This window comes from Sus scrofa, chromosome 11 (assembly GCF_054392235.1).
Source record: "Sus scrofa isolate SSC_HxYL_T2T_F1_AM1 chromosome 11, Sscrofa_HxYL_maternal_Yorkshire_Landrace_v2.0, whole genome shotgun sequence".
Classification (NCBI taxonomy): Eukaryota; Metazoa; Chordata; class Mammalia; order Artiodactyla; family Suidae; genus Sus; species Sus scrofa.
In genome coordinates, this window is record NC_139393.1 from 69,537,478 (window position 1) to 69,558,363 (window position 20,886).

Here is a 20,886-nt window from a genome sequence, read left to right on the forward strand (position 1 = left end):
GCTTCTCTGTCGATTCTACCTTTTTTTTTTTTTTTTTGGTCTTTTTGCCATTTCTTGGGCCACTCCCGCCACACACGGAGGTTCCCAGGCTAGGGGTCAAATTGGAGCTGTAGCTGCCAGCCTACGCCAGAGCCACAGCAACGTGGGATCCGAGCCGCATCTGTGACCTACACCACAGCTCACGGCAACGCCAGATCCCTAACCCACTGAGCAAGGCCAGGGATCGAACCCGAAACCCCATCGTTCCTAGTCGGATTCATTAACCACTGAGCCACGAAGAGAACTCCAAGCTTCTCTGTTGATTCTGATGAGCAGCTTGGTTGAAGACCAAACACACAAGGTCTCTTGGTTGGCATTGGATGGGGATCTCAGTTTGCTGTCCTATTGGGACTATGATTGGTGGCTATTGTTAGGAGAGTTTTGAGGAGAAACGGGTGCTCTCCCCAACTAACTAGGACACTCTGCTGGGTCACTTGTCCCTTCTGGGCTTGGGGCCCGTTTTGCAGAGTGAGCCTTAGTTTGTAAACTAAGATGACTGTAGCATTAATCATGTCCCTGAACTTATAGAAGAGGGAGCAGAAAATCCAATCCTGTGTTTCATATAATATTATAGGTCATGTGAGATTATCAGTGCACGTCCTTCAATTTAATCTCCCAACATCTCATGAAACATGATTATCCTATTATTGTTAGAAGGGTTAAGTGATTTATTCAAGACGACAGAATTAGGGAGGGTGCTGAGACCCTTTTCCTGATGTCCAAATCCATGCCAGCTCTATCCTTGAAAGAGCCACAGAGACACTATTGGGGTGGGAGAGCATTAAGTTTCTTCTTATTTCCTGTGTGTTATTTCAACCTAAATGAGTATTTCTTCTTACATATTTCTTTTCTCTTCTAGTCACGTTGTCTTACGTTAGGGTCCACAGATGTGTTATGGATGACTTAACAACTTTATTCTTCTAAACTTTTTATATTGCATTTCGTATAGAAAAACACTCCAGATTCGATTTTAGTCATCTCATATTTCCTAAATGACTTTATCAAGCAATCTACTTTCTAGATTTGTTTTTATTTTTCGCATATTTTTCTAAATGTGCTTATCAAGCAATCAACTTTCTGCATCCCATATGCACTGAACTATATTAGAAAATAAAATATTAAAACCAAAGAGCAGAAAGTGAGATCACTAAAAGATTAAGGTGGTCATAAATGTGCTTATTTCCTATGTAAATGAATGGAGGGTTAGTATATTCAGTTCAAACTATGTCTAGAATATTAATACATAGGGTTCATAATATCCTGTGCATAGTAAATAACTTAAAGTGATATAGTTGGGTATTGAACAGTCACATTCCAGTATTAAATTATTGAATGTCCTTTCTTAAAGAGTCCAAAGTGCAAACCATAACAGTTATTAATTTACAGTAAAATGTTGAAGTGCAGATACCCATGGTCAAGACGTAGGCATGTGATGAAAACTGATGATAAAAGTAAATGCCGAATTTCACAGGTTTCGCTGTTACAGTGACTTAGATTTTTTTTTTGAGTGATTTCTATGTACTTCCCCACTCATGTGTATGAGTGGGGAAGTTCTGTGTATTAGCCAATATATAATTAAAATAGGGCCACCTTGTTTTAGTCATTGTTTAGTTGGGTCTTAAATATATTCAGACAAATCTTTTATTTAATGGCTTGATGGATCTGATGACCTGTTTTCCTGGAAACGATTTCAGAGAGGGCAATGGAATATAATAACTCTAAATTTTCAGACTGAAAGTAAACAGATTGAATAGTTTACCCTAGGAAATAAAGTTGTTAAATATTTCATATCATTGATCGATCTAAGGTTTCACTTCAAATAAGTCCAGTCTCCGAAAGAGTCCTATGAAACTATGTGATATTTTAGAACAACTTCATTTACTTAAGATTCAACAGAAGCTAAATTCATTGAATCTTGGGATTAAAAGGGATCTTGTCCAGTCATTTTGTCTATCTGTCTGTTTTGAGGTTGTACATCAAAAACATGCTGCATGTTTGAGAAGCTAGTCTCTGTGGTCCTAGAGGACTAGGGTCCTTATTACATTTTTCACAGTGCATATTTATTTTTCTTTTTAAATATGTATGCCCCCTCCCAACCTTGAAGTTCCTATAGGACAGAGAGTATGTCCTAACTTTATATCCCTCATGCTTATAATGGGGATTAGAAGAGCAATAAGTGAAGCTTAGAAGATCAATGGAGCTTAGAAACTCAATAAATCCTTTTGAATTTTTATTTTTTATTTCTCTTTTAAAATATTGCTAGTGAACGTGGTATTTTTAGCTTCCGTGGGTAACCATTTGTGGAATTTTGCTTATACTTAAGCTATTTATTCTGAATTGGGGAAAAAGAAGGATTTGACGGAGCTATATTTTTAACAAGATATTATGAATTAGAGCAGTAGTAGAAATGGGATTCATGGTATGGGTGGAATTATAGCCATTTGTTTGCCTAATCAACTTAAATCCTACCTGACAAAAGTGATCCTGTACTCTCATTGTTGTTTCACAGTTGTACATTAAGGTGTCTTTACCTGCCTTGTCAAATAATTCAGATTTTATGATGAATCGAATGGGAAGTGGGATGAAATTATCCTTGCTTGGTAATCTTAACCACATAGGAAATCCAATCAATGATTACTTAGAGTGCAAGGGGAAAAGTTAAAAATATTCAGGGTACTTAGAAAAATAGTCATTATAATAAATATGCTAATTATGAATCATTCATAATTGTGCATGAAGAGAGACAGGTGAAGTGTGAAGGGCCTTTTTTTTTATTAGCTCCATCGAATTAACCCAGGATGAGTTTATGTATATGATTGTGGAATGGTTTTCGAAATCTCTACACAAGTGTTATTAACTAAACTTACCTTCTGGTGATTATGAAGTGTTATGAGGCTTCAGTATGGTAAAATCTTATTTTATTTTTTTTATTGAAGTATAGGTGATTACAATGTTGTGTTAATTTCCACTGTACCGTGATTCTGTTATATGTAGATATATATACATGCTTCTATAGATTCTTTTTCTTGATGGCTTAATCGCTGGATACTGACTGTTGTTCCTTGTGCTATACAGTAGGACCTTGTTGTTTTCATTCTATATAGTGGTTTGCATCTGCTAACCCAGTCTATCCCTCCCCGACCCGCTGCCCCTGCCGGCAACCACAAGTCTATTCACTATGTCTGTGAGTCTATATCTGTTCTGTAGATAGGTTCATTTGTGTCATATTTTAGAGTCCACATGTGAGTGATGTCATGTAGTATTTCTTTCTCTTTCTGACCTGAGTTAATGTGATAATCTCTAAGTCCATCCATGTTGCTGCAAATGGCATTGTTTCATAATTTTCTGTGGGCGAATCCTATTCCATTGTCTGTATATGTTCTTCACATGATAAAATTTTATAATAATACTCATTTTAATTTAAAAATGTTATTGTAGACAAAAAGTTGCTTGAGGGCATTTTTTTTAATGCTTTTGTGGCCACAGTGATTGAGAATGTGTTCGTACTCTGACGTTAGTAGAAATTGTTAAGCCAAATTTAAATAAATGGATCTATAACTACATCCAATTTTTTTTTTTTTTTTTTTTTTTCTTTTTAGTGTCACATGTGTGGCATATGGAGGTTCCCAGGCTAGGGGTTGAATTGGAGCTGCAACTGCCAGCCTACACCACAGCTACAGCAACGTCAGGATCCAAGCTGTGTCGTGACCTACACCACAGCTCATGCCAATGCCTGATCCTTAACCCACTGAGCGAGGCCAGGGATCAAATCAACATCCTTATGGATGCTAGTCAGGTTCATTAACAATGAACCACAGTGGGAACTCCCAATATAATTTAATTTCTAAAACCTTGGTACAGTTAAATAAGACTTGACTCTAATTTATTTATAATGTTAATGTCTCTTTATGATATATGGTTAAGAAATATAAAGAACAAATTGCAATACTGTGGTTTGTTTGTTTGTTTATTTATGCTATGACTGTGGCATGCAGGAATTCCAAGTCCAGGGATCAATCCCAAGCCATGGCAGTGACTTGAGCCACAAAGTTACAACATTGGATCCTTAACTGCTAGGACATCAGGAAACGCCATCAACACTATGGTTTAGATGTAATAAATACTATGTTTTAGATGCATTTAGTTTATTTCTGTTGGAAATATTGATGACCATTGAATAGTTATCTTCATAAACTTTACCCTGTGGGAGATTGCTGGTTTATTTTTTCATTCATTCAATCAGTCATCCAGTGTTTAATTCCATGAGCATTTATTGAGTATGTACTATTGCGAGCCAAGTATTTAAGTGGAACAATGGATGGATTCAGATATTTTCCTCCTTTCAAAGAGGGCTTAATTTCTTTTCAGAAGACTGTGCAGCCAGTAGGCAAATTATATACAAATAATTCTTATATAAATGTGTGTTTTGAAAAAACTTTAAAGGGTCCATATGTAATAAATTGTGACTTTAAAAACAAATCATAGAGCCAACATTTTAATATTTAAATGTCTCTGCTTTCCATAAAGAATGACTTTAAAAATGGCCATTTCACTGTTAGACCTAAAATATAAACATAAGGATAATTCATGATATTGCTAATATTTTGGTTGGTATGAATATACCCCTTTATGCTTGTTCTTATTTTTAGATGATTGATTCTAATAAGATTACATATATCAAATCACTTTGAAACCACTCTGTTAACATGATATATTATAGTGTGAAATATGATATATTTATATATGTATTTTCCTAAATTAATGAAGCCTTTAATTTAATAATATGACTCATTTTAAACTATAATAGGTATAAGCAATTTATAAAATATATATGCTTTGGTATAAACATAGTCACATAGCAAATATATTACTTGGGAAAGATATAAAGGAATACAGTAAGCTATAATTATTTTCATGATGCCATAATTTGGGGGTTTTAATTTTTAAAATAAATATAGGAGGAAAAAAGCTCTGGATGGTTAGGCAGTCCCATGGAAATATTATTTATTTAGTAATGCTACTGTTCCCTGGTGGTTCTTCCGTACTTAGACATAAATTCCAAGGTAGAGACAATAAACACAGGTCCAGTTTTACCTGGGACAGTCCTGGTTTGTGTCTGATAGGCCATGGTATTTACTTAGAGCTTCTACTTGCACTGTCAGAGTGACCCGGTTTGGCTGGTGAATGATGAGGTCTCTGCCATCATAGAGTACATTGCGCGAAGGGTTGTGTGTGAACTAGCTGTGAAAGTTGACAGCTCTACCCTAGATTCCTTGGAAGCCTGACTTGACCAGTTCCCTTGGTGAATAAACAACGTCCACAGTCTCAGGGAATGGTGGATGTCCAGGTCCCCACTTCTGTCTTCCTTGTGAATGGTCATCCAGCCTCTGCTTGGATACTACCTGTGACCAGCTGCAAACGACCACTTCCCTCTGCCTCTGAACTGTGCCCTTGAATGCTCAGGAGAGAGGTACATCGCTACGGAAACGATGTCAACAACACTGCAACTTATTGTCCTTTCCATTTCAGGACCTCTTCCCAGCCTCATCCTCCTTCTGCCTGATTCTTTCCACATCAGTTCCCCTCAGCTTTGGGTTTTGATGTCCCTTTATTGTTGGGGAATCTGCTTATGAAAGTCCATCTCAGTGGGATGGGTGTATTATTCAGGGTTCTCCAGAGAGACAGCATATTGGTATAGACATATGGAAAGAGAGATGTAGCCAAATGGAGAGGGGATTTATTATAGGGATTGGCACCTGTGCTTATGGAGACTGAGAAGTCCTGCACTCTTCCATTTTGCAGCTGGAGACCCAGGAAGGCCAGTGGCTTAATTTAGTCCAAATCTGAAGCCCAGATAATCTGGGGTTGCTGGTTTTAAGTGCCAGAGTCTGGAGGCTGAGAACCAGGAGCCCCAATGACCCAGGACAGAGGAAGATGGATGATGTCCCAGCTGAAGAAGGGCAAGAGGGTGTCTGCCCTTCCTCAGCCTTTTGTTCTATTCAGACCCTTAAGGGATTGGATGCTGCCCACCAGCATTGGTGAGGATGGATCTCTTTACTCAGTCGACTGATTCAAATGCAGTTCTCCTCCAGAAACAGCATCATAGACACCCCCAGAAATAATGTCACCAGCTATCTGGTTGTCCCTCAGTCCAATCAAGTTGACATTACAATTAACCATCACAATGAGAAAAACCAGGATTGCTCAGAAAGGTACGTTGGGATCATGATGTGTCTTTGTCACAGCAGTTGAGTGTGTGCCACTGGCTTGCAGTGGTTTGGGGCCAGACCCACTTGATTTCATGCAGTGCACAGAGTTTTCTCCTATCTTGCAAGGCTTTCAAATATCCTTGAAGACATTCCTGCAAATGAAAAACCTGTATGTAATTATCTGAGTTTGGAAACTAACTCTACTATATGTTAAAAAAAATATGTTCCCGTTGTTTTATTACACAGTGAAGTTTTCAGAAATGCAACTACCATGTAAATTGAGAAAAGACTATACTTTGCTGTGTTCCATGTTTTACAAAGCATTATTCACTATTGTAACAAATCACGCGACGGATGGGTAAACTGCTTTTAGTACTGGAATAACTGATGTGACACATTTTATTCATCAGCAATTATAGCTGTCCTTTCATTATTTGAATGGCCTTCTTGTGAAGTCTAGCTTCAGCATTGCATGCTAAACTACTATTTTTTTATTCCAAATAATTTTTATGTACTGCGAAATGCTTTTATGTTACAGCTAGGACATTTTACTGATTAAAAATATGTGAGTAGGTAGGTTATATGGTCTCTGAGTTTCATTTCTGATAAGAAAAGGCGTTGTTGAGTCTCAGAGAATTAAGCACTACTGTATCCTCACTGTCTTGGGAATTCAGATACTATCTAACCATGGCCCCGAAGCCTAGACCTTGCCAGGATCAGACAGGCTGGGGCAGTACCAGCTGGCCCTCACTATGTTTAAGGAGGAAATGCTGACACCTTTTCTATCCCTGGAAAGCTCTGATTTGGAGGGAATTTTTTTGTAGGGAATGAGACATGGCAAGTAGCATCTTCTACCCATTCATTTTATATTTTCTGTGCAGGAAGTATTTCATATTTGAATCTAGCTGTCATCCAGTATTTTCTCCAGGCCTCCTATGAATGTTTTCCAGGCCTGGTTCATTGCATCTTCAGTCATGGAGGAGAGACGGTGTTTTCAGACACAGAACCCATCATACTTCTATTATTGCAAGCAAAGACAACACCACCTTATTTATTATTTGTTCTGGTAGCACCATCAGAGTGTAGACATGAACAGTCTTTGAATCAGCCAGGCCCTAAAAAGTCAATCATAATTACTGTGGCTAAGCTACACTGTCTTCAAATGTTGTGTGGTTAATTTGTGATGCTTGGAACTTCATGGAAAGCTATATAGACGGTCCCTTTGTAAACAAATAATGACATAGATAGAAGAAGGTGCAGCCCTTAGCTCACAGGCAGCGCCCATACTCTAACCCGGAAGGCTTAAAAATGAGATGGTGGAAATTATGACAGAATCCAAAGCTGGTGCCAGCTCATGGTTCAGGAACCATGAAAGAATCCACCCTTCTGAAATTCTCGCCCAGATGTCACTTAACTGTTGCAAGGGTTCTGGGGCAGGAGGGTCTTTGGGGTGGTTAGTTAGAAGAGTGCTTTTTAGCTCCTGATATGGAGTAAAAAGAGAAGCTAGGGAGAAAATGGATACTCTCCTAGAATGCTCAAAGGAAGTTATGTGCAATATTTGTCAGTAGTATGTGAGTAATAAACAATTCATTCAGAAAGTTACAATGGCTTTGGAAACACCTAAGCATCCTAATTTTGTAGTCCTTTCGTGTCTCTCTCATGTGAAATTGTCAGTACTTCAGAAAGCATTACAAAACCAGAGAGCTTCTCTCTCTCTTTTTTTTTCTTCTTTTTACAGTTTCTTGAAAATAGTCATTTTTCCCTCTGGCAGAGTTGACTTCTTTTCTTTTGTTGAAATTGATTTTTTTATGCTTTCCATTTTCAGCATATTTCCTCATTATTTGTTTGTATCAAAGTGTCAGTGGATCCTGAGAACAGGGCACACTCCCCTTCCTGTTTATATGATACGTGGCCAGAGGGCATCACTCTTGGGCCAGTTTCTTTTCTCCTTGTGAGGTACATATATCTACCTATCATTTGCCGTCAGGAGTCTTTAACTATTTAAGCAAGGAGAGACTAAAACGGGTTAAATACAAGTGGTTTATATTAATTCTATCATCATTACCTTTATTTTATAATCCTACAGCTTAATCATTTTCCTGCTTTTTTCTAGTGTTTTTACCCTTTTCATAATTTCATAGAGCCCGGTGACTGCTTTGACAAGCCCGCAGTGTTCTTTCATCATCAGATAACAATTTCCTTCTCTAGTAGGAGACCCTTCTTTGGGTTCTCAAGTCTGTATGCCTATACTGAGCCTTTTGTTAAAGAGGTGTTCACTGGGAATAGCACAGTCAGTTAAATGAAGACGAATTTATTTAGTTGAGCACCTTGGAGTCCTTAGCCAGTTCAGAGTTACTGTGGGAACTCAACAGTTGTTTCACATGCTGGTGTGTGGTTTTGCCGTCTCTAAGACCTGAGGTGTCCAAGTAGATTTATCCTGCCCGTGGATGGCTTAATTTGATTTTAATGATGTCTTCTTTGGCTCTATAAACCGTACTGAAGCCATCTTTGCCATGCATTTAATAATGTAATTTAGTCTAGGAGGAGATTAGGTGATAATGAAAGCAGATATTAGGGACATAACCATTTTCATATTTAATAGAGAAGCAATGTGTGCTAGGTAATGGAGTTAGGACTCAAATGTGCCATTGTCAGCACATGCTAACTGTGTTTTAGAGATTCTTTTTTGGGTCTAAGTAAATACAATTCTGAAATGGCCATATACTCATCTAACTGTTAGATGCTTGGCTGTTGTGTTTTTGACATAACAGCTTCTAGGACCAGTTATTGGACGCAGCCCAAGAATAAAACCTGCCAAAAGCAAACAAATAAACAAACAAAAATTAAGGACCCATAAAACCTTTGAGGCTTGAAACCCTAGAAATGAAGTGGCGTTTTTTCTCCCTGGATAAATAAAACCAGTCCATTATTTGAATGTCAAAGAGCTAGCCATATTTGCACACTGTCTTTTGAAAGAAGGTGGGAACATTTTTCATCCATTTCTTAGCTGTTGGTTGGAATTTGCGAGATCACTTTAAAGTGTGACCATCACATAAAGCCCTTGAGATGACCAAGGGCATGCCTTTCAGCACTTTTGTGCTCTTTTTAAAACGTGCTTTTACTGAATAATTAATACATGTCGAGGCACTGGGAGTTTCTTATCCACTCCAACATTTCCAGTGTAAATAGTTTCTTGTGTTTGCCCTCTACGAATTTTCTATTCATACATGAGCATACATATAATGGAATTTTATCCTCTAAGAATTATATAAGTTAGATCATACTGCACATGCTCTTCTCCAACTTGCTTTCTCACGAAGAAATATATGGTGGGGAAGTTCCCATTGTGGCGCAGTGGAAATGTTTCTGAGTAGGAACCATGAGGTTGTGGCTTCAATCCCTGGCCTCGCTCAGTGGATTAAGGATCCGGCATTGCTGAGAGCAGATGTGGTTCGGATCTGGCCTTGCTGTGGCTGTGGTTTGGGCTGGCAGCTGTAGCTCCGATTATTCGATCCCTAGCCCAGGAACCTCCACATTCTGTGGGTGCGGCCCTAGAAAGCAAATAAATAAAAAAAAATAGGGTACATACCTTTATTAAAAAAAGCATATGTAGGGAGTTCCCGTCATGGCTCAGGGGTTAACGAATCCGACTAGGAACCATGAGGTTGCAGGTTCGATCCCTGGCCTTGCTCAGTGGGTTAAGGATCCGGCATTTCCGTGAGCTGTGGTGTAGGTCGCAGAAGCGGCTCGGATCCCGAGTTGCTGTAGCTGTGATGTACGCCAGTGGCTACAGCTCTGATTCGACCCCTAGCCTGGGAACCTCCATATGCCGCAGGGGTGGCCCTAGAAATGGCAAAAAAAAATATATATATATATATGTGTGTGTGTGTGTGTGTGTGTATGTATGTGTATATATATGTGTGTGTGTGTGTATATGTGTGTGTATATATATGTGTGTGTGTGTGTATATATATATATAGTGGGATTTTTCTCTGTTGGCCCAGACTTCCTTTTTTTTTTTTTTTTTGTCTTTTTGTTGTTGTTATTGCTATTTCTTGGGCCGCTCCCGCGGCATATGGAGGTTCCCAGGCTAGGGGTTGAATCGGAGCTGTAGCCACCGGCCTACGCCAGAGCCACAGCAACGCGGGATCCGAGCCGCATCTGCAACCTACACCACAGCTCACGGCAACGCCGGATCGTTAACCCACTGAGCAAGGGGCAGGGACCGAACCCGCAACCTCATGGTTCCTAGTCGGATTCGTTAACCACTGCGCCACGACGGGAACTCCCAGACTTCCTTTTTTTAATGGATCCCCATCTGCGCATTGTAGGTATGAATTCTAGGCTTGTCTTTAGATTGTTCTTGATTGTTTTTCTAGCTGTAAGTTTGATGCAGTTACACAAAGCAAAACCATCCCCCAAGTTTGTGTTCTTAGTACTCTATTCTGGTTTTCCTTGCTCTAAAATATGTCTTTTTAAAAAATTATTTATTTATTTATTTATTTATTTATTTATTTATTTTTAGGGCTATACCCTCGGCATATGGAGGTTCCCAGGGTAGGGGTTGAATCGGAGCTACAGCTGCTGGCCTACACAACAGCTCAGGAATCTGAGCCGCATCTATAGCTTATAGTGCAGCTCACGGCAACGCCAGATCCTCAACCCATTGAGCCAGGCCAGGAATTGAACCTGTGTCCTCATGGTTATTAGATTCATTTGGGCTGAGCCATGATGGGAACTCCTAAAATGTGTCTTTTTGTCTTTAGTTCTTATGTCACCAGAGATGAAGGAAGAAAACTTGTAGGCAAGCTGAATTGCAAAGAAGAATGATTTTTTTTCTTTTTGGCTCACTTTTTTGATCCAATGATTTCTTTTTTTACCCTTTGAAATTATACAGTGTAATGGGTCAGACAGTTGATATGTGCTTTTGAACCAAGCCATTGTCAGTGAGTCTGGTCTAGAAACAAATCTAGAATCAAAGTGACCAAATCATTTAAACGCGTTAACCCACCTTCTTAACTTTGAACATAGATTTTCGCAGTTCATGAGTATGAGAGGCGGAACAGGATTGGACTGAGGATTAGGAATAGATGACTAAGCTTGGGGTGTAAGCTTAGTATCTTACAGTCCCCACATGGCATTCTTGTGCTTTTCATGTGCCACCATATAAAATGGGAACATTTAATCTAGGCTATCAGTTTTATCTATGATTGGTAAATTGAATGGCAATTTAGGAGATCGTGGTTCTTTTGTACCTTTAGCAGGTGGTAAAGGCATGTTAAGCTGGATGGACATGACTGCGCCAGATTTTGCAGGGCTGTGGGGTTCCAGGGAGAACCCTGGAGCTCATTAGATCAGAAACCAGGATGGGTGTGTGTGTGCTGAGAAGTACGGAGGCTGGTTATGGATGCTATACAGTAAATCACGTCATGGAAAAAGGTTACTCGGGGAGTAGACTGTGAACTGAAAGGATCAGATGGCTAAATGTTTGGGCGGATTTTGGTCTAAGAGCCTGGACTCGTGCGGTGACAGCAGAAAAAGAGAAGGAGGAGTTTGAGAGAATTAGAACTAAAAGTTAGAAACTAACATTTTGTTAATTTCTAGGGTGATTAACGTGATTTCCTTTTCTGATTATTTTGAGGAACAGCAAGAGGGAGGGGACCTATTTGTCCAATATTTATGACCTTAAAAAAAAATCAAGGTTTTCGATATTTTGATATCCAAATTTCAAAATACATAAATTTAAACTATACTTGTTCTTTATTACTATAAATGTGATTATATACATTTAAGACTAATTTTTTCTTGCCATCAAAAATGAATATGGCCTGCATTTCTCTAAGAACTAGCGATGTTGAGCATTTTTTTCACTCTGTATGTCTTCTTTGGAGAAATGTGTGTTTAGGTCTTCTGCCCATGTTTTGATTGGGGTTTTTTGTTATTGTTGTTGAGTTGTATGAGTTGTTTGTATATTTTGGAGATTAGGCCCTTTTGTCAGTTGCATCATTTGCAAAAATGTTCCCCCATTCTGTGGGTTGTCTTTTCATGTTTTGTAATGGTTTCTTTGCTGTGCAAAAGCTTCTAAGTTTAATAAGTCCCATTGGTTTATTTCTGTCTTTATTGTCATTTTTCTAAGAGGTAGATCAAACACAATGTTGCTGTGATTTATGTCAAAGAGCGTTCTGCCTCTGTTTTCCTCTAGGAGTTTTGTAGTAAAACTACAATGAGGTACCACCTCACACTGGTCAGAATGGCCATCATTAACAAGTCTACAAATAACAAATGCTGGAGAGGGTGTGGAGAAAAGGGAACCTTCCTACACTGTTGGTGGGAATGTAATTTGGTACAACCAATGTGGAAAACAGTGTGGAGGTACCTCAGAGGCTAAATATGAAGAACTACAGTATGATCCAGAAATGCAACTCCTGGGCATGTATCTGGACCAAACTTTCATTCAAAAAGATACATGCACACCTATGTTTTTTGCAGCACTATTGACAATAGCCAAGACTTGGAAGTCACCTAAATGTCCATCAACAGACGAATGGATTAGGAAGATGTGGTAGTATACACAGTGGAATACTACTCAGCTATAAAATAGAAAAAATAATCCCATTTGCAGCAACATGGATGCAAGCTGAGATTCTCATACTAAGTGAAGCAAGTCAGAAAGAGAAAGACAAATACCATATGACATCACTTATATGTGAAATCTAAAATATGGCATAAATGAACCTATCTACAGAACAGAAACAAACTCACTGACATAGAGAACAGACTTGTTGCCAAGGAGGAGGAAGGAGGAAGTGGGATGGACTGGGAGTTCGGGGTTAGTAGATACAGACTATTACATTTAGAATGGGCAAGCAATGAGGTCTCACTGTACAGCATAGGGAACTCTATCCAATCTCTTGGGATAGAACATGATGGAAAATAGTATGAGAAAAAGAATGTATGTATATATATATGTATGACTGGGTCACTAGGCTGTACAGCAGAAATTGGCACAACACTGTAAATCAACTATACTCTAAAAAGAAGAGAAAAAAATGAGTATGGTCCTAGAGTGGAGAAATTGTCTTTAAGTATCATTCTGTTTTCTGGGGTATGATAAAATGTATTCTTAAAAGAGAATGGGTGTATAAAATGCCCTTAATTGTCCTAGTGCAATTATAGTCACTGTTCATTTTGCTTTTAAAAGTAGTACACAGTTAGATATTGAAAATTATAATTAACACCATTTAATAGAAGAGGCTCTACATATTCAGTCATTTAATTAATGATTAAATATATTTTCCCAGAAATAGTTGACAAGTAAATCATTCATTACTAGAGGTTTAAGCCAATCATAAAATATTTATATTCTTCGTAGAATTTTACATTTTTTCACTAAAACCAGAAGCATACCTAAGATTGACTAAGAAGTTTTAAAAAATGCATATTCTTTCATAATATATAATTAGAATATTGGAGAAAATACTTTTTCCTTCATTTGCCTTCGCTGGTTATGTAGTCAGTCATTATGAATTGATGTTTGGAAGTTTTGAGACTCTCTTTCCCCTGCTTTCTATGTATTGACCACTTTGTCGATGACATATATGAGTTAGATATCTGTACAGACCTTCTTTGCCTGGTCCTCCAACTAGTGTGTGTACACATGAAAAAAGAGAAAGCAGTGAGTACCATTCTTCAGCATGTTGTTGCTTACTCATGATCGAAGCAGTTCCAATAATGTCTTTTTCACCTGGGTGTCCTTCTTTTCCCACTTGAGGCCATCACACTTTTGCTTGGACTCTTGAATATACTTGCATCTCTTTTTGCATCCATCGTGTTGCAACCCTGGCTCTCCTCTTCCTAAGTTCATTATGAGCACTGTTTTGAATAACATGCTCTGGGATGCAAACTCCGGTTGATTAAATTTATTATTTGAGTGGGAAACCATTTGGTCTTCATGCCTGAGACCATTACCAAGGAAAGAGCTTTAGGCTCGTCTGTTGTCTAAACAAAGAAAGTCAACACTCATGCCTGGGTTGCCTTATATCTGGCACGTGTTATTATTATCCATTCATGGTGTACTTTTCGTAAGCCAAGCCCAGTGTTTGAGCCATACAGAGGGCTAATATTTCCCTGTTCTCAAAGGGCTGCTGAACAACTGTTTCAGGAGGAGGCATGAAGAAATTATAGTGCAGTAGGAGGGGTACATGCTCCACGCGGAGAGGGAAAGGACCAGCTACACTATATCCATACTCTTTAAGCTACTGTCTTCATTGGAAAATTGCAACTTTTAAACTGAATTATTTCCTTAGCAGTTACTATGTATTAATTAAAATATAATAACCATCACTTTATTTTTAAATTTTTTTGTTTATTTATTTATTTTGCTTTTTAGGTCACGCCCATGGCATATGGAAGTTCCCAGGCTAGGGATGGAATCAGAGCTACAGCTGCTGGCCTGCACACAGCTGCAGCAACTTGGGGTCTGAGCCACGTCTGCGCCCTACACCACCGCTCATGGCAGCGCCGGATCTGTGGCCCACTGAGCGAGTCCAGGGATCAGAACCCACATCCTCATTGATATAAGTTCCTGCCCCACAACAGGAACTCCCAACAACCATTGCTTTAGCTGTTATCACGTGCTAACTTCTACAAACATTTGTCAAACATCTTTTCAAGATTGGCATTTCACCCTGTTAAATCAGACTTATAAGCCTTTCCCCAAAAACAACAACTCAAAATCTTATCATGTTATTAGGAAGTCATGGCTTACATGTTTGTGTCATTGCTCAACATGTACTTTCATGCACTTGACTTTCTGAGAAGGTGTCATACCTTGTTTTCATTCAATTTCTACAGCTTATACACTAAAATGCTGAAGCTCTCATCATCTGAGGAGCAAGCTATCTTAGTCCTTTGAGCCATTCTCATTAGCAAGTCAATTTGACAGCACTTCCAAGTAGGTAGACCTGTATTATAAATGTTAGGGGTGGTTTAGAAATGTAATGGGAGAGGTGGTCCCTGCTCTTATCCTTTCTGTTATTAGAAGTCAGCTGATATTAGCATATTCATGAGATGCTTTGTATGTGGCCCTATATTTAGACATCAAATCAACCGTCCTTTACTGAAGCATTTTTTTCCATTAAAAAAAATCAAGAGTTTGCACATGGAAAATCATGTGATATGGTCCAAGCATCCGTTATAAACAAAAATATTTGGTCACTCATTGGCTATCTTGCCTGATTTTTTTCTGAACAGAAAAAAAAAAAACAAAAATAGAGATTTGGGAAAAATTATGCTTTGATTAGCTGGAGAGCGTCCATGCTTCTGTGTATGCTGCCGAAGGTTGTCTTCACTTTTTTGATAACAAGGCCATCCTTTAAACCCCCACAGGATGTTTGTGATAAATGTAAACCTCGCACACTTTCATCCGTCATTCCAAGCCCCGACTTTTTGTGAGAGACATACTTTTCTGTTGTTTTGTTTGGTTTGTTTTCTATTTCTTGTGTTTTTTTTTGAGTTGACTTATGCCAGCTTTTAATTTGAAGGAAAGAAAATATCTATGGAATCAATGCAGACCCTCTGTGGCCCCTCACATTCATGTTTTTATTGATTTTTAACAGAAAACAGACAGGATCATGGTGAATTCTCAATTGGTTTTATTAAAATTACCGGGAAAGAGTGAAATGCATGGCGTAGGCTCAAACCTTGATTGAAGCCCAACTTCAAATATTTCTTCTTGTTATAAAGTCGGTCTTTTTTCACTTTGGATCTTGCTTTGGCTGTACTCTGATAAGCCCCGCTGCTGTTTCAGCAGCACAGAGTAAGAGATTTCTTTTTGATGGTGTGGAGGAGGCAGGAAGAATGATAAATGGCGAGGAAAACCACTGACTCTTAACGCTTTTTGTCATAGTCATGTCTTCCGGTCCCATCATACAGGCCTTTCCTCCGATGAGTTCAACTGTTATTATGTGGCATTGTCATTTGACAAGGGAGGACTAGCCCAGAGATTTCGGATGGATGCCAGGAAGATGGAGTAGCTCTCGGTATTTTGTAGATGATTGATAGGTTTGGTCTCCTGAATTGGAGAAAGTAGAAGGAATTGTAGAAAGACACACAGAGAACAGCCCATTTGAGGCTCCCCTCCCACCTCGGCAACTAAATACATTTTCAGAATCATTCTAGAGAGTTGAATTCATCGTACATATGTGCCAGCTTCCAGTTGGTTGGGTTTTGGTGTTTGGTGCTGGTGCACTCCTTGACCCCATCCGCTGCAAAGCAAACTCTTATTTTAAATGAGGAGGGTGCGGGAGTTCCCGTTGTGTCTCAAGGTTGACGAATCCGAGTAGGAGCTATGAGGTTGTAGGTTCGATCCCTGGCCTTGCTCAGTGGGTTGAGGATCCGGCGTTGCCGTGAGCTGTGGTGTAGGTCACAGACGTTGGCTTGGATCCCGCGTTGCTGTGGCTCTGGTGGTGTAGACCAGAGGCTACAGCTCCGATTAGACCTCTAGCCTGGGAACCTCCATATGCCGCGGGTGCGACCCTAGAAAAGGCAAAAAGACAAACAAACAAAGAAATAAATGAGGCGGGTGAATGTATAATTTGACTAATAGGGTGATTTTCTGTGAGAGATTTCAGATCACTTGCCTCAGTGAGTAGCACCTCTTTTTCTGATCGAGGAAAAAAGATCTTGAGATTTCTGTTGAACACGGCACCCTGAGCACGTGTTTGCCTCCGATAGTTCCCACACATCTCACTAAAAATGAAAGAATAAAAAGGATAAAGACACCCAGGAGCAAAGAGATGGGGAGAGGAGATAATGGGTTGGAAAGGCTGGGGTTTACCCGGTAAACTGGAAGGAGGTGTTCCTGGAGCAGAGAGACCTGAATACCCAGTGCTTGCAGAGGAAAGGCCAACAAGCAGGGACACATTTACTCTCCAGAACCCTAGACAAGACAGGGCTGAGCAAGGTTTCCATACTTGCAGAAGCCGGGAGTGAAACACGCGCACAAAAACGGGAGTTTGTCGGAGTCCCCTCTACGGCGAAGCCAAAACATCCATGAGGATCCTGGTTCCGTCCCTGGCCTCACTCAGTGGGTTGGGGATCTGGTGTTGCTGTGAGCTGTGGTGTAGGTTGCAGATGTGGCTCAGATCCCACGTTGCTGGGCTTTGGTGTAGGCCAGAAGTTGTGGCTCTGATTCAGCCCCTAGCCTGGGGACTTCCATTTAGAAGTTCAAATAGGATCTGTTACAGCTCCCCAGGTCTCCAGGCCCCCTTCCCCTGTGTGAGCAGACAGCTGATTACTAGAGGGCCCCTATGCTCAGTCAGAGATGAGATTATGCTATGGAGACAAAGAACTGGAGCAATTATTCTAGACACAGGAACATTATGCCCTGTTGAAGGTAGTTCTCAGTGAGATCCCTGGTTCTTTCTTGCCACAGTTCTCCAATAGCACTGGCAGACAGGCTTGTAACTCCAAACAAAAGATGAGTGAGTGTTTATTTTCTGGAGAAAAGATCCACAGACCTTTGATGTGTGAAGGATCAGGTCCCTGCCTGTTCCACCCTGCAGTTAAATGCATCGGCTGATAAGCCACAGTTCTTGCCCGCAGCATGCTCAGTCATTATTTTCTCACTCTTAAATATATCCAGGGATCACCAAGTATTTGAAGCACACTCCAACAACAACAAAAAAAAACCAGGCTGTACAAGGGGCAAGAACTAGGAAAAAGGAGCTTGGAGAAACAAGATTAATAGTTAAGGAACACAAGAAATGACTCAAATAAACAAAAAAGAATATTAACTTAGAGAAATTAGAGAAGACATTGCATCTGTGAAAAAGAATGTGATGCTGTTATATCAAGAACAATTAAAGAACAAGAGAGACCTTGTGAAAATTAAAAAAATTGAAAGCAGGAAGAAACTTAAATCAGTGGAATGGTATGACCATTAAAGGTAATATTATCCTGGAAAATATAACAAGTTGACCACATCATCTCCAGCTGATACTGTCTTTGTTAAAAGAGCAGAGCCAATGAAAGAAATGAAATCTTCAAAGTAATTAAAAAAAGTTGTCCCAGAACTGAAGGACCCAAGCTTCTGTGTTCTAATTGATAACCAAAATAATGAAAAAAATCCAAAAACGTCGTCATGAAATTTTACAACTTTAGGCATAAAGATCAGATCCTAAAAGGCATTTGTTTTATTTTTATTTTATTTTTTCATCATTTCTGGGCCACACACTCGGCATATGGAGGTTCCCAGGCTAGGGGTCGAATCGGAGCTGTAGCTGCCAGCCTATGCCAGAGCCACAACAACACAGGATCCGAGTCACGTCCTGCGACATAAACTACAGCTCATGGCAACACCAAATCCTTAACCCACTGAGCAAGGCCAGGGATCGAACCTGCAACCTCATGCTTCCTAGTCGGATTCATTAACCACTGAGCCACCCAGGAGCTCCCTAAAAGGCATTTAAGTAAGAAAAGTAAATGTGTTATTTCCAAAGGTTTAATAATTCAAGTAACATAGGATGCCAGAGCAGCAATATGGAGACCAGAAGGAGTAAAGGAAAAAATCACAGGTCAATGGCTGTTTGTGATAGGTCCGGAGATCAGCCAATCCAAATTGGAGCAGGGAGCCAAATGAGGATGCCAAGACAATGAACTACCTAATGAGGTCTTTGACCATAAGAAAACCTGTATGTTAATGTTGGAGAGTTTGGCAATAGTCTAAGCAAATGGAAAAAAAGAGAGACAACCATTAAATCTAGGAAAATAATGAGGTTTTTTTTTTTTCCTTTCATTCTTCTTTTCTTTTATTATTATAACCATTTATGGAAAATAATTTTCCGACATTGTACAGATAAGCAGCCAAGATTTCTGTTTTTTTTTTTTTAATTATTCAGTGAATTTTATTACATTTATAGTTGTACAACCATCATCACAACCAAATTTTACAGCACTGGAAAATAATGAAGTTTTACAAAAAAGAAATATCACAATATATTGTTTGGCTCATCAGAGAAACTACATGCCCATGCAAATACTGCACATTACCTTAACAAAAAGTAACGTTTCTATGTATTTCAGAAAAAATGGACTTTTAAGAGCTGCGCATTGATTTGCTCTTTCTGAGGAATGTTACCAAACTTAGTTTTGAGTATATTTTAAAGAGATTCCCATAAATATATTAATTTCTTTGAATTTGAATTTAGTTACTTTATTTTTTTTTGGAGCCGCACCCATGGCATATGTAGGTTCCTGAACCTATGGCAAATCGGAGCTGCAGCTGCCGGTCTGCACCGCAGCCACAGCCACAGCCACGAGGGATCCAAGCTGTGTCTGCGACCTACCCCACAGCTCACAACAATGCCAGATCCTTAACCCACTGAGTGAGGGAGGCCAGGGATCGAACCCACATACTCATGGGTACTAGTTGGATTCGTTTCTGCTGAGCTACAATGGGAACTCTCTTAGCTATCTATTAAAGAAGACGTTTCTCAAAAGTGCTCTAAATCATGAGAGAATAATAAATGATAATAGTAAACGATTGGAGTCAAGTTGTTTTCAGAGGAAACAAATTATTTTGTAGCAGGTAGAAACTTCAAAATTTTAATTGGCATTAAATATATGGACTCAGATGAATTGTTTAAGCAAGAATGCTTTGATTTTCACAAATAATAACTCTATTGGGAAAGTGTTTCTGGAAAGGATATGCATATATGGAACTTGATGATATATTGTTGACGGCATGTAATAATTTTGAAAAACAAAACCGACTGGATTCACATTGAGAAACACACCGCAATATCATTTAATATAGCAGTTCATTGATGAGCAGTTTATTAAATTGCAAAACTGAATTCTACAGCTTTCTTTTCTGCTTAACTGCTAACACTTTACAAAAAAAAAAGAAAAAAAAAATTGGTCTCCATCAACAAATCTTCATGACAGAGGAGTTATTTTTCATGATAGGCGAAGCATTGTATTCCTTGTTGCTTGTTCAGCTAATTTCTATTTGAACAATGGCAACTTAAAAAAAATTGTGATGGAGTTCCTGTCGTGGCTCAGTGGTTAACGAATCCGACTAGGAACCATGAGGTTTCGGGTTTGATCCCTGGCCTTGCTTAGTGGGTTAAGGATCCGGCGTGGCCTTGCGCTGTGGTGTAGGTTGCAGAGGCGGCTTGGACCCTGAGTTGTTATGATTCTGGCATAGGTTGGCGGCTGCAGCTCTGATTAGACCCCTAGCCTGGGAAAAAAGACAAAAAGACAAAAAAAAAAAAAAAACCCAAAAAACATTGTGATGGTTTTGCTTTTTTCTCTAATCAGCACCATGCTGGCTCTAAGCGAAAGGTTCACTTAAGATTTTTTTCTACAATATGCTTGATTGTTAATTTCCAGGTCAGTATCCAGTCTATCAAAGTTTCATGGGGTGATAATTTATGCTTATAATGGACAGTCTATTTAAAACCGCGGTGAGGTCACCCTGTCTAAAGCCGCTGAAGTACCAAATCCTACTCTCTCACTTACTCAGAATCACATCACCTCAGTGTTTGCTAGTTCCCCATCTTTAATGACTATGTTTCCTTCAAATAAAACGTCAGCCTTCTCACGACCTAATTTATCCCAGCAGCTCACATTTCCT

At 39.2% G+C, this 20,886-nt stretch overlaps 1 protein-coding gene and 1 long non-coding RNA gene across 3 annotated transcripts in view; both read left to right on the forward strand.

Annotated features, from left to right (window-relative positions):
- The window catches only part of GPC6 (glypican 6), a 1,126,030-nt gene that overhangs the window by 63,716 nt on the left and 1,041,428 nt on the right, over positions 1–20,886 (forward strand). The gene's annotated exons all lie outside the window — the stretch shown is intronic.
- LOC146398670 (uncharacterized) lies at positions 7,832–15,518 on the forward strand. Its single transcript, XR_014819712.1, has 2 exons — positions 7,832–9,717; positions 10,824–15,518. It is a non-coding gene; the product is annotated as an uncharacterized LOC146398670 (long non-coding RNA).